Raw genomic sequence first — 14,473 nt, 5'->3', positions numbered from 1 at the left:
CAGAAAGTTTTTAAAATCATGCAAATATGTATTGTATATGTATAATGTATATAATTTGCATGAAACATCTATCACGATTTTATTCTGATTTTACTTTTAAACTTAAATATTCTATATCTTAGATTCATTAACGGTGCCAGTATATCTGAAGTGAGGTACTTTCTGTTGCTGTTCTTCATTTTGTTCATTTAGGAAACACAATTCAAGAGTTTCATGACACAGCAACGCTTAAACTGATCTTTAAACTACGAATGAATACTTATTACTTGCATTATTTACTTTCAGCTACTGGACTTTCACAGAGACATTAGAGCTCATCTAAGAGCCTTTAGCTGTCTGCCTGTGTCTCTGTTGCTGCTGCAGACAGGATTTTCAGAATAAAATACCTTGAATCAGTTATGCAAATTATTTGGGTTATAAATATTGTCATGTTTGAAAGACCTATATGCAGTAAGAAGTCTTGATGCACGCATAGAACAGGGGAAGCGAGATTGAATTAATCCATCTTTTAGCTATAGCTCTTATCCATTGAGGGTCGTTAGGCAAGAGGCAGGGTTCACTCTGGACAGGACGCCAGTCCCAGGGCCAACATACAGAGAGTAACTACCATTCACACTCACATTCCAACTTCAGGCAATTTAAAGTCATTTTCTTGTCTTTGGTTTGTGGGAAGAAGCTTGTGTTCCCTGAGAAAACCCACGCAAACTCGCAGAGAACATGCAAACTCAGAACAAACTTGTTGTGAGGTGACAGTGCTAACCACTGCACTGGTTTGGAGGGGGGGGGGGGGATAGTAAATGTTTCTCCAATTCTCATCTGTCAGGCTGAAGTTTGTGAAAAATAGTAAATAAAAGATGCAGAATCTCTATGATGGGAGGTGGCATCCATAAAAAAATCTTCTGGGGTTTGAATATTTCAGTCAGTGCAAACATCCTGAAGCTTCAATGAGGAGCTGTGACAATACAGAAGTATACTGTACATGCATGTGTGTGACAGTGGAGAATAGAGTGGAACAATATTTTCCTAAACTTAAATCCTTTGGGTCAGAAACTACGTGTGAAGGAGGTTTAACAGTGGTGGTGTAATGCTGTGGAAATGGTTTTCTCATCAAACTTAATACCAATCAATCATGGTTTGAACCCTAACCCCATCACGGTTTGAAGGCCACAGTCTATCTGAGGCATAACCCTGAACTCTATCAATGTTTTCTGTATGTGAATATTCAGAATGTGGAGGTGAGGGAGCGGAAGCCCTCTGGTTTCCGTTTCGAGTTTGATTGATCACATTCAGCAGGTGCACGTAAACAGTTTATGTGAAGAGTAAAAGAGAAGGAAAACATTGACTGAAATACATCAGATATCAGCTTTTCAATTTATCTATGCTGACAGCTGTGAATATATTTTGCCAAACGTCGCCCGGACCTAAAATACCTACTTAAATTTTCATTGTTATTTAATAATCCTGCTGTAAACCAAGATTGGGGCTAACCCTGGGTAAGGAGCTGACAATGTGTGTCTTGGAGCTTGATTGTGCTGCATTTCATAAAGCCACAAAGTCTCAAACCAGTGTCATGGACAGTCACCAAATGTGAACCCGGTTGAACCCATTTAGGATTCGGTGGAACAGGAGATTGGCATCTTGAATGTCCAACTGACATTTTCTTAAATTTTGTTCAGTGCTTTTCAGTCGACCTACAATCACTGGTTTTCTGTCACTGACTTCACAACTCGACTTCATGCTCAGAGGCTGATAATTTGGCGTCTTTGGTTTCTTTTGCTGTGGAGATGTTTCTTTCTGAACGGCTCCAGGTACAGTTGGATGTCCTTACCTCATTTTGGGAACCTGTGTGAGTGGTGTGCGGTGATGTGCTCTGTACAAGGGCAGGATCGTCAGAGCTTACACAACTTCCTCAAGCATAAAGAGTTTTATGTGTCAAATGGAGGCTGGAAATCACAAGGCTTTAAATTGAAGCAGAACAAAAATGTCCTCTTTAAATCTCAACATTCCTAAAACTCTAGAGCAGGGGTCTTCAATGTTTTTCAGGCCAAGGTCCCCCAACTATATAAATTGCATAAAATAGTGTTTATATTATTCTGGGCCTAGTGCCATGTATACACATAGCTACCCTGTTATTGTCCATTCAATACTACCCTAGTGGGTAGTAGCATGCTAACATTAGAAAGGTGGCTCAGACACCTCGCAAATCCTCTCAGAATTATTTTTCAGTTACAGTAATGTTTTTTTTTACATTGTACAGTGTCTATTTCTCTGTACATTTTTAAAAATCTAAGCAAAAAAAAGTCAAACAAACAACTTTTAGGTACAGATACGACCATTTACAGAGTTTGGTCCGCCATCTTTTATTTTTGAGCTTCGCACTCTTAAGACGTGAGCATAAACGTGATCTGATTGGCTAGTGCCTGTGCAAGTACATACAAAAAAAAAAAAAAAATTGTCTCATCAACCAAAAATTTTGCGACCCCCCTGCAGTACCCCCGAGGACCCCCAGGCGTCGCGGACCCCCTGTTGAAGACCACTGCTCTAGAGTAATATTTTTTTTTTTTCATTTACTCTGATGTATGTTTAACTTTAATATAACAAAAGCAGCCAACCTATTTTCTCCTCCCGAAGCTGAAAGGTCCTGTAGGTTTAGCTGAAATACTAAATTTGTTCTTTCTTTCTTTCTTTCTTTCTTTCTTTCTTTCTTTCTTTCTTTCTTTCTTTCTTTCTTTCTCTTTCTTTCTTTCTTTCTTTCTTTCTTTCTTTCTTTCTTTCTTTCTTCCATCTGTTCACGTCTGCAGCAGTGTTAAGCAGCAGAGAATAAAAAATGCTTCACGGTTTTGTTTTCTTCTGGAAACAATAAGTAATATTTATGGTGTTTAAGAAGAAAATATGGGGATGGGAACAGCAGGGGCGCTCCACTAAAAGCTCTTCAGCTCTTTCTATAATGACAGTTTTTTTCTGTACTGCACAGAAAAGTCCTGCGGTGGCTACTGTAATTAGCTTTTGGCAATCAGCACAGGATTATCTGTTTAATGACTGAGAAAAACAAATGGAATCAGTCGTACTGGTAGAGGAGCTTCAGAGCGATCAGACTCACAACATCATTAAAGAAAGCTGCTTTACACTTCAAATTAGCATGGAACACCTCCAGGATAATTAAGCTAAGGAGGAGGTTATAGGCCTACTGGAGATCTGTGAACAAATAATGGTACTTGCTTATTAATGAGACATATACAATCATCCAAACTTTCATAAGGCTTCTGCTTAACGAGGTGACCCTATCACCATTGACAAGTCCACTTGCTCTCAGCTAATATGAGCATTCATATTCAATGTAGGACTGAAATGAAGGTTGAAGAGGCGTGGTGCCGAGGTAGCGGTCCTGTCTTTCAGTCCTTGAACTTGATGAAATAGGATATCCGACCAATTTAAACCGGGTTAAACTCTGGAATCAATTAATATATATTGGGAGCCTGGTTTTGCGAATACCTGCAAACTGGAGGTGCATTGTGTGGATCACTTTCCCATTGTGGCACAACTCTTTGCTGGTCTGGAAGAAAGAACCTACGTTAGACACTATCGTGACTTTTTGTTGTGACCACCTTTTTTTTTTTTATCCAACCCGGAGAACAGGATAGTCTGCAGCAAAGTAATGAATGTGAAAACGTAGCAGCAGTGGTCTGGGGAGGAGAAAAACTGTCAACTTGCCAAGCGGTCTTTGGCTGAGATCCAAGGCAAATTAGACGGAGCTTCGGAGACAAATCCTGTACTTAAGCAAATACAGTGAACGACTAATCCACACTTGAAAACTGATGCTGTAGTCCTCCGTTGTTTATGTTGTGCTTAGACGGCACACGTGTTGCCCGTGAAATCAGAGATGTAGACAGTCACGCAATGACGTGGCTCTCAGGCGTCTCTAGCCCATGGAAAAGCAAACTGGTTCTCAAAAGGTTCCCAAGGTGAACCAGCTCCGAACCAGCACTTACACCTGGTTCATTGTGGTGGAAAAAGGGTATGTGTCGAAAAATATGATCTTCATGATCACACCCTGGTAGTAAACTGCTCGCCTATAGTGTAATAAAGCCACCATTTTAGCTGCATGTGACAGGTGGGCACTAAGCGCTGAGGTATGATGATTTAAACAAAGGTGGAGGATGGTGCGTGTACCCTCAGGACCTTGAGGTAGATGGGACAAGACACAGAGGGGGATAGTGAGAGACAGAGTTAGTGCCTGGTTATATACAGAGAGTATATCAGAGAGGGAGCGAGCAGAGCCTCATTTGCATTCACTACAGACTGACAGTGGCGGCACACAGCAAGCCAGGCCCACCACCACCACCACCACGCCCCAAGGGAGCTCCTGCTGCTGCTCGCGCACCAGAGAGAGGAGAAGCCCGGCCTGCTTGATGTGCGAGCACGATTTTATTAAACAAAAACTGAGATAGGGAGACAAATGAGAGGTTGGGGGAGAGCGTGTGTCCGGGGGTGTATTTTGTTTTTCATTATGCTGAGGACATGAACTCCTTCGGTCGTGTACCATCTGGATGTCGGTACACAGTTTTCACACTTGGTTTTATTGTTGGTGGCGCTAATTTCATCCCCCGGTTGGCGTATGCACTCAGACATGAGCGCTCTACATAGTGCAGCAGCAGGTGCATTCTACTTATATTATCAATACGACTGAGTATTGAATGTTAGATTTAATAACAACTGATTTCCTATACAATGATAAATAAAATGTTTAGTTTTTCAAATGGTTTTATCATACCCTTACAGGATAAGCAATATTGATTATGGATGAATGAATGGTTTTAACAATGGTTAAAGAAAGAGTGGACGTAAAAGCTGTAAAGATGGATAAGGTGCTGACACGTAAAAATAATGCGGATCTTTGTTTCAATGAAGAGAACCAGTATAACAATGTAAACAAGAATCCCATTAAAGTATAAATCATGCATTTGAATGAAACAAGTATTATTAACTAATTGAGTTCAAATAAAGACCAAGTGCATTGATGCAACAGCTTTATTTTACAGATTGAGAAGGAACCAGACAAACATATTCTCTGCATCACAGATTTGTTTTCATTTATTTCCACTGAGCTAATTTCTAATAACTCACAGACAATTGACAGTTTGTGTAAAGTCTTAACCTGACCTCTAGCTGTCATGTAAAGTGAATCTTTTCTCTGAAATGTACCAGAGTATAAATTGGTATCAAATGAAAAGTACACAAGTAAAGCAACTGAAAACTGTACTGAGGCAATGTTCTATCATTTGTTCCACCGCTGCCATGGTGGATTTGTATCCACGACACTGTGCCTCAGCCAACTGAACTGTCTCAACACACACCCTACTTTTCCCTCAGACACACCCATGTTCCAGATCTTTGGCTCGCAGGTCAAATCCCTAGATTCAATAAGTTATGTGGATTTCTTACAAACACGCACACACACACACTGTTATACTCAAACACTTCAGATCCCTGTCTATCAGAGCTCAGTTCACAAAGTCAAACACTTGGATTCGTGGCATTGGGAAGGGGGGGGGGGGGATCTGGCTACTTCACTTGGACAGGAAGGGATTAAACCAGGTCCTGGCTCTGATTCACTGAGGGTAGAGGTGTCAGTCGACGCCAAGCACAGTCGTGGATCCTCCCACTCCTGCAGCCTCCTGCTGGGCCACTCAGCATCCATCCACTGCAGTAATTAAACACAGCCCACCAGTAAACACGTTCACACATATACACACACACACACACACGTACACACACACACATACACACGTGCACTAATTGCAGGCAGGAGGCATCCTAATCATTACAGGCCAAATTAAAGCAATCAACGGAAACTAGAGACCAGCAGAGAGGAATTAATCCAAGGGGGCTTGATGTGCTCTACAAAGACACAACCGGGCTCACCGGCCACAATCACAGCAGGAGGACGCCCTTATGAAGGGATGCAAATACATTTCACATACCTCGTGTTATGGGAGACCCATTTACGATGTAGAATTATGTTCTTATGCGCCAACAAAAAAATATCTTGGCTGACACAAGTGGCTACATTGCTGCACACATCTGCAAGGCATTTACTAGTCCAGTGCCTCCCTGACGCTCTACCTCTCTTTTTTTAGATTTGGCTTTCTCCAACATCAACACACACCCACACACACACACACACACACACTGACACACACACACTGGAGTTGATCAAAGGGCCAAACATCATGAAAAAAAAAAAGCTGAGAGTGGCAGGTAGAGTAATGCTCTTTGTTAGTCTCTCTGTTTAGCGCAGGTCACCACAGAAAATGAACACATCTGCCAAAATCAGGCCCTGCATCTCTGCACGAGCCCGCTTAAGTGAGAGAGAGAGTGTGAGCGTATCCAATTCCAACATTCCCTGTGTTTTTACAAACACATCATGCTTAGGTCACTAGGGAGCCCCCCCCCCCCCCCCCCCCCTCCACTCCTCCCCACCAGCCAGGCCAACTGTTGCTCCATCTCCAGGGCAGATAAGGGGAAGTTCTGGCTCCTGAAGAATGCGGGCCTGCTGCTGCCGCCGCCACTCTCAGCGGAGGATTTTATTAGGACTGGCGTGGCGGCCGGGGCTTTTGGCCCCCGGCTAGCAGCGGGAGAGAGAGGCAGAAAGAGCAGTGTGAGAGGAGGAACTCTGCCTAGGTGTAGCACGCCATCAATTGAGAACATCATGGGGCCTCTTAAAAGACGGCAGCTTTTTAAGCGTTTGCTTGAGTTCACTATGCTGCGTCAACTTAGAGCAGCTATTTCCTGTTATTGCAATGGGGACAATAAACAAACATCTCTCTAGTGCAGTGGAGACAGACAGACGTCACCACACAGGTTGTATCTTCACGTTCAAGTAATTATATTGTACAAGTAATTCCTTATAAGTCCACTAGTCTATATATGGACAATAGTAGAGAAGCTACAACCAACAACCACACTATATATAAAATCCCTAAATACAATTAGTTTTATTGAGGAAGCAGATCTCCTAAATTTCCCCTAGTTTAGAAAATAATGAAGGACCAACCCACTGTGAGGCACATGATTGGGGAGGGGTCAATCTTTCAAAACTTATAAACACATCATGTTGCATCTATAATATGCATTGAAGTATATTCAATGCATATTACACTATGTAAAGTCATAGAGCTACCTTTTCAGTGATAACGAGGGTGACACCTCTGTTTTTCCCAGGATATGGGGATCTGGAGCTCCATGTCCTCCCCCTGGAATCCTGCCCTGGTTACTGACCTTCAGCTTAGGAGAAACACAGCAGTACAACACAAATTCCATGTTTTATGCACAAAAAACCCCTAAAACCAACATGAACGGACACAGTTTTAAACGTAACATGTTTGTCGGCTGCGCCTCTGGTCATTGGAGGACACTGAGCAAATGTACTTGGCAGGAGCTATGACAACATTTAAATGGACACCGTGTTACACCCAGTCTGCGCTGCAACAACAAAACAGTTGTGCCACAAACACAAACAAGATGTGAGCAGCGATGTGGATCCACGGTGAATAACCAGGAGCCTCCTCGACTAATGCGGTGGCCCAGATCTGGGCCGCACACATCCATCAGATTGACAATCGTGAAGCCGTGGTGTGGCTGAAAAGGACGCCCCTCTTCCTTTGGTGGCCGGGAAGAGTCTCATCTATTGAGGTGAAGGGGAGGAAGGGAACGACAACAGTGTAGTCGGGGCCAGCAGCTTGGGGCAAACTGATGCTTGAGGCTTGCAGGGATGTGTGGTGTGGGGGTGGGGGCATGTTTTGAATAAGCAGAGGCACACAGAGGTCACCGTGAGCCGATTCCTCTCACCTTGGTGACCACCGGGATGCGCAAAGAGAACAGCACAACAGTTATCTTCCCTTCTCTCTAATATTATTGATTTACACTCTTCCGCTTCTCAACTAGTAAATTTTAATGATTTGTGATGGCTGAGGCTAATAACAGCCAATCATACAAAGAAACATCTGTATTTGCCGCCCACGTGAACAATACATCAGTGTAAGCCCACGTTACTCGCTGGCCGTTGTTGGCTTTCAAATTAGCAGTCCTAACATGACATCGATTATTCCCATTCATCATTTTGTAGCAGCAGTGATGTAGTATTACTGTGCCCCACACATCTGAGTAAAGCCTTTCATCACTTATCATACAACGCCACCTGCTGGATGTTCAGAGAACAGTGAGCAACAAGAAGCTGAGAGGAAAATCTGTCCTTCAGTGTCTTTGATGCTCTGCAGTTCAGTCTTTATGATGCATATACTATTAAGTGGGAGGTCTGAGGTAATATTTGATGCTGCTGTACACGGTCTTTTATGTCTGTATGTCATGCTATAAAGTCCCCTTAACAGTTCTTTCGATTAAGGCCTTAACATTACTGCAGAGCACCTGCAGCTGTAATACTGGGGACATTTTCACAGAAATGAATGAACTATGGTGTGTTTAGAAATGGCAAATAAAGAGTTTTAAATGAGTTTAAAGGTGAACCCCTTAGAGGAGCGACAGGATGTTAGTAGAGAATAAACTCTGGACTATAGGAAGATTTGCATTTTCTTTAAGAAGTTTGTGGACAAAAAGGAAGAATGAAATGATTGAAGTATCGTAGTATCTCCAAATGAGGCCCATAATATCGATTGTAATAACTCAATCGAGCTGCACTGAATTTCACACCCTGACAGATATCAGTTCCTTACATAGGCCAAACTTTTCTTTAATCAAGATTCAATAATTGTTCTCTGGGAAATATAACAATGTGATACATTTCCCAGAGAACAATTATTGAATGTTGATTAAAAAAAAGTTTGGCTTATGAAGTGAAAATAAATCCCTGGATCCGTCCCATGATCTGGATCTGCAACATAATGTATTGGGTTCTCTCCGGACTCATATCGCATCCATTCACCAAGTTTTGTGGAAATCCATCCGGTTGTTTTGGGCAGAAAATGACTCTCATAACTCTAGGTCAATTTGATTTAGTCACAGGCGGAGCCATGTCTGCCTGAAAGGTCAGTAAACTCATCTACTCAGTGACATTTGGTCTGAAACGAGATAAGGATCTTTTCAACCAAATCCAAACCGTAAATCAGTGCTCTCTTCATATTAATAATCTCTGAGACCGTGTTACCAGACATTCAATGTTTAACGCCTGGAAGACTGCAGACTTCTCTTAAAGGATTCAAATTATGACTCCCTCACATTTATTGAGTTCTCCCCCATTGACACAAGGTGGACAAGCCTGTGGGGCTGTGATATTTGTGTTGTTACGGCTGAAGGTTTACAAACAAATCATGAGAAAGCATGTGGTGAACTTTCCTCTTATTTTCTTCTCTTATTTTTGTGAGATGCGATTCATCATTCACCAGAACTAAACATATCAGATTTATTTACTTGATCTATTATTTAATCTACAATGATTTATTTATCAGTTAATTGATTTACTATGAAACTATGAATTAGTTCCTGTCCCTGCAGTAGACAGTAATAGCCAAAGCACCTCCTCATAATCTGTGTCAGCAAACTAAAAGGTCTCCAATGTGATTTAAACGGCCATCCTCCTCTTCCCTCTTCAACACTGACCTACTGGATGCTGTGCAAATAAATGATCCGTGTTATTAGAAATCTAATGACATGATAGATAACACCAACAAGTACACAGTGATAAAATGTGGAAAATGGACAGAAATCAATTCAACACACAAATGAAGAATGACTATTTGTTGCCAATATCATAAATAACAAGTGAAGAGGCCCTTAAAAACAATGAATAACTCTGATGTAACCACATGCATGGACACACACAGACACACACACACAAAACTGAGAGTGCTACAGTTGAGTCTTTGGCAGTTCTAGTAAGACGTCAGAGGAAGCAGCAGCTGGCACCCTGTGCAGAGAAAGGAAGGGGGAGAGATGACAGGGGATATACGGAGTCTGTCAGAAGCGATGTCAGGTCACCGCTCTCCTCATCTGCTCACTTCATCTTGGCAGATAGCAATTTATGTGTCAAGTTAACCTCCCTCCGCAGACTTTGCTCCGGTGTCCTGACTGGGGCATTACAACTCTACCGACAATTCTACAGAGCAATAACACAATTACAGGGTACATGCTGGAGCTGGGGAACCGCTCTGACAGCAGTAGTACATTAACCTCCTTTCACCACAATCACTGACATCATTCTCATACAATGTCGAGATAACGCCAACAGCCACTGGAGGAAACAAGCCTCTTCAACAGAAACAGGTCAAACTGCTGTTAGAGATCTTCAAAAACAACTGTGAACCCGTTTCTGTAAAAATTATGATTTAGAGTCGGCCTTTCTATTTGGAATTTAATTTCTGAAGTGCAGGGTTTGCTCTGATATAAAATCTAAATATAAATTTTGTTTTCGGTCTGAAAATTCCCATATTATATTTTTAAGGTCAATTAGTAGAGAACGACACAGTAGATTAAGACTGAGATTTGTATTAAATATAACGTCCCAGTTACAGTGATACACAGTAACCAGGTATATTAACTCAAAAGTACTATTTTTAAGTACTTGTTCTTTACTAAGTTATATCCATTTGTTACTTTATACTTATTCTTCAATTCAAAAGGAAACCATTATAATTACTTATTTGACATTAAGATTTTAAGCACAATAACATGTGTTAATCGTATTCAATTCAACATGTGTAGCTCTTAACTTTGTGGTTTGGGATACCTGAATAAAAAGCAGTGTCTGGCTGGGCAACCATTTCACATTTCACATGTTTGAGTTGTTCACAATAATCTCACCTGTTAACTTCTGCAATGATGTTATATAATCAACATTAATACTCTTTGGGCATTTTTCTTTATTACCCAAAGAAAATGCGAGTGGTTCTCAATTTTTTTTTCTTGCATGCCCCCCTTCAGAAGCCGCAAAAAATCAACCCCCACGCAATTAATAAAAGATCCAAATTTAGTTATAGTGAGATAACTGTCTGAAAAACAGTATCAAATTTTTTTTTCTCCTACATATATCATATTAATCAACTTGGAGTCTCTATATTTCTCCTTTGTCCTCCATGCCTCCCATGACATGACCCTGATCGACCACTGCCCAGTAAGAGAAATGCTTCATTGAACAGTTTGGAGACATTAGTAGCACAGCAGAGTACTCTACAGTTCAGACCTGAAAAAACGATCCTGAATATATGGAACCACTTTATGCTTGAGGATTTAAGGAAAACTTGTTCCTATGCCATATTAACTTTTATAGTGGCCTTTGTTACCTCTGGTTAAACCAAAGTGGAGGAAATGACGGGACTATAATTCATCAGAAACAGTCTCACAGAGGAGTTGATGGGAAGTTCTATCACAGTTTCCCCCTCTGCTGCTCTGATTCTCTCCGTTTATTAGCTGTGGGAGAGCATATCAGATGCCTGTAGCTGCAGGTGAGTATGAGCAGGCACGGCTGCTGGATGGAAAAACAGATGGCCGGTCAGGACGACAGCACGAGGCCCCAGAGGAAGACTGACAACATGTTCATACTGGATGTTTATTGGCTCGCATTGACTGACTGGAGGAAGAGAACCAAAACGCCTCATCATTTCATCCAACTCTAGCCTATCAATGGAATCGGACCGACCAATCACACAGTCTTAAAGTTGAGTTAACTCAGTGGAAGATTCAGTGAATATTAGCTTTGGTTAACTGTCTTCATTATGTTAAACTACTGTTTGATCAGTTGGAATATTTCAAAGTATCTAAATGCTCTGTCTTTGTATGCCCCCACCACACACACACACCACTTCCTCTCATACATCACTCACACACACACACACACTTCCGGCACAGCCATCAGAGGCCATTTGGGGTTTGGAAAGGACACTTCAGCACATGGAATGTAGCCTCAAAAAGCTTGCTGTCTGGATATGTTTTATGAAAAGTTGATCATGCACCTCACGACCTAAATTTTACGAAAATTACATCCCTGTGATCGCCGTAGTCTCTTTCATTAACCATGGGCATTAAAGGGGCACTCCACTAATTTAAGACAAGGATCATATCACTCACAATCTCACACATATGCACAGGTGACACAAAAAACCTGTCACTCTTGAGAATATCTTTGTGCAGTCGTCATTACAAAGAACCAATACAAAATGCAGAAAAATTTGTGATGGGCTATTTCCACGAGAACTGGGAAACCTTTATTCAAAGTTAACTATTTCGTGACATTTTTTAGACGATGGCTCTGTTGCCAACTGCAGCAGACCACACTGTGCTGGAGTTGTACAACACCTGTATTTTGCCAGGTCTTGTTTCATTTGGTTAAAGGTTCATGTTGTGAGGCAAACACACGAGGTGACACTTGACAGTGACGATGATCCACTGCGTGTGGAGGCAGTAACACGCTCTGATAAGGACGACAACCAGGATGAATGTGTAGCACACTTGAGCATCAACTATTTAACAGTCATAATGGAAATGCACACTGGGCCACAGGCAAATGAAATATTAAAAGACACTAAGACCTATTAAAATGAATTGTTCCAACTTCGGTTTAGTCATGTGCTTTGAAGTCGGAATGTGGAAAATCCTGGAGCCTTTATGTGTTTAGAGCATTAAAACACCTTAACACCTCTTTTCCATATTTGCATAGTAATGAAGAGCAAAGAAAAGGGATCCGGTGTGACAGGAATTTAAATAATTTAAAACGTATGCACATTAATTATAGAAAATGTCTACATTTGATAAAAGGTGATGTTCTGTGCTTGTGAAAGTTCAACGTACAGTTTGCCACTGAAAAAGTGAAATGTTTGACAAGTTCACATTGAAAGCTACTAATGTGTAGGCAATTAGTATAAGTATTATAAGTGATGACGTCGGCAACTCATGAACCGATAATAATGTTAGCCAGCTACACTCGCAGCAAGAAAAGGGCCAGTTGTTCTGAAATCAAGAGCAGTTGTGTTCGACTCTGACCACAAATCCTGAATTGCGATCTTAAAGACAATTGAGGATTTGCCAGAATGTCTTCAACTCTTGATGCTCCCTCCTCAGACAGTTCCAACAGGAATTCACCTGTAAGAGGCAGAGCAACATTAAGCAACACAGGCCTGAGTAGTGCTGAACATAATGTACAGGCACATGCAGACAGCACACAGAACCACTGTGCCCAACAGGGGTTACAGTGGGATTTGTTACGTGGGGGATTCTGTGGTTTCAGGGTTTCTGATGGTGCACATGTTCGACAGTGCGCTATAGGGCCATTAAAGTGACATTAAACAAGCCCTTATTCCTATGAAAGCCAAGGCAAAGACTTTTAACTTGTTCCCTTTCATGAATTAATGATCCACTTTTCTCCCTGACCTTAACATCCCCCTGTAACCAAGGCAACAATGACGAGCCCTGGTGAACCTCCAGGTTGGACAACCTGGGGGATCTCTGGGTTAGGATCCACAGGAAGATTTGTTTAGATAAATATGAATAACTAGTAATAAACTACAGGGAAACACTGTGCAATACGATTAAAGCAAACACACACCTCGTCACCTGAACCCACAAAAGCAACACATTCATGATAGGGTTGAATGTGAACACAGTTACAACAACATGCCACATGCCATGCAAGAGAGGGTGACAATATCAAACCAGATGATTAGTCTGGCAATGGAACTTGGAGAAAAAGGGAAGTGGCTGGGATCAAATCACACAGTATAAAAATGTTTTAGCAAACACTGGAAGTTGGCATAAACAAAAAACTGACCCATTCACATATTGCTTGTGTACAATATTAATTCATAGATAAAATCATAGCACAGGCAGTAGCACAGTACCGTAGCAGGGTAATCAGCAGTGGCTAAGACAACTGCAAAATAAATAACAATTTTAAATATATATAAGAAGATATCATGCAAAACTTATTTTAGATAATTTATCCCAACAACTCAAACACATGCACACATTTTAAATGATTCATGTCCGTCAGACGTGATTCTTCTTCTTTGGGCTTCATCATCATGTAAATATTAGAAAGAGGTGTCAGACTGTTGTTTACACGCTCCAAACCAATTTTAATTTCGTTGACGAAAACTATGACGAAAAATATTCGTTAACGATCTTTTTACCGTGAATGTGTGTGTGTGTGTGTGCCCCAGATAGCGCACCGGTCCCGAGGCTCCGCCCCCCGCCCCGCTCACTCGCTCAGAGACACAGTGAGATCAGAGCTCGTTCAAGTGTAGCAGCTGCTCAGTGACTCACCGGCCTCTTCTTAACTATGGAAACAATGAAAACACAGAGTTTCTCTGGTCTCAGCTGCTCAAAGATCAGCGCAGCAGCTTCTTGATCAGAGCAGAAGCTGCAGTTGGTTTGTACCAGGATTCAGTTTCTGTGTCCGCCTCCAGCCTGACCTGCTCTCACTTTTTGTTTTCACATTCAAAACTAAATATATATTTTTAAGCTATTGGGC

This window comes from Platichthys flesus, chromosome 15, assembly GCF_949316205.1.
Source record: "Platichthys flesus chromosome 15, fPlaFle2.1, whole genome shotgun sequence".
Lineage (NCBI taxonomy): Eukaryota > Metazoa > Chordata > Actinopteri > Pleuronectiformes > Pleuronectidae > Platichthys > Platichthys flesus.
This window is presented reverse-complemented; position numbering follows the sequence as displayed.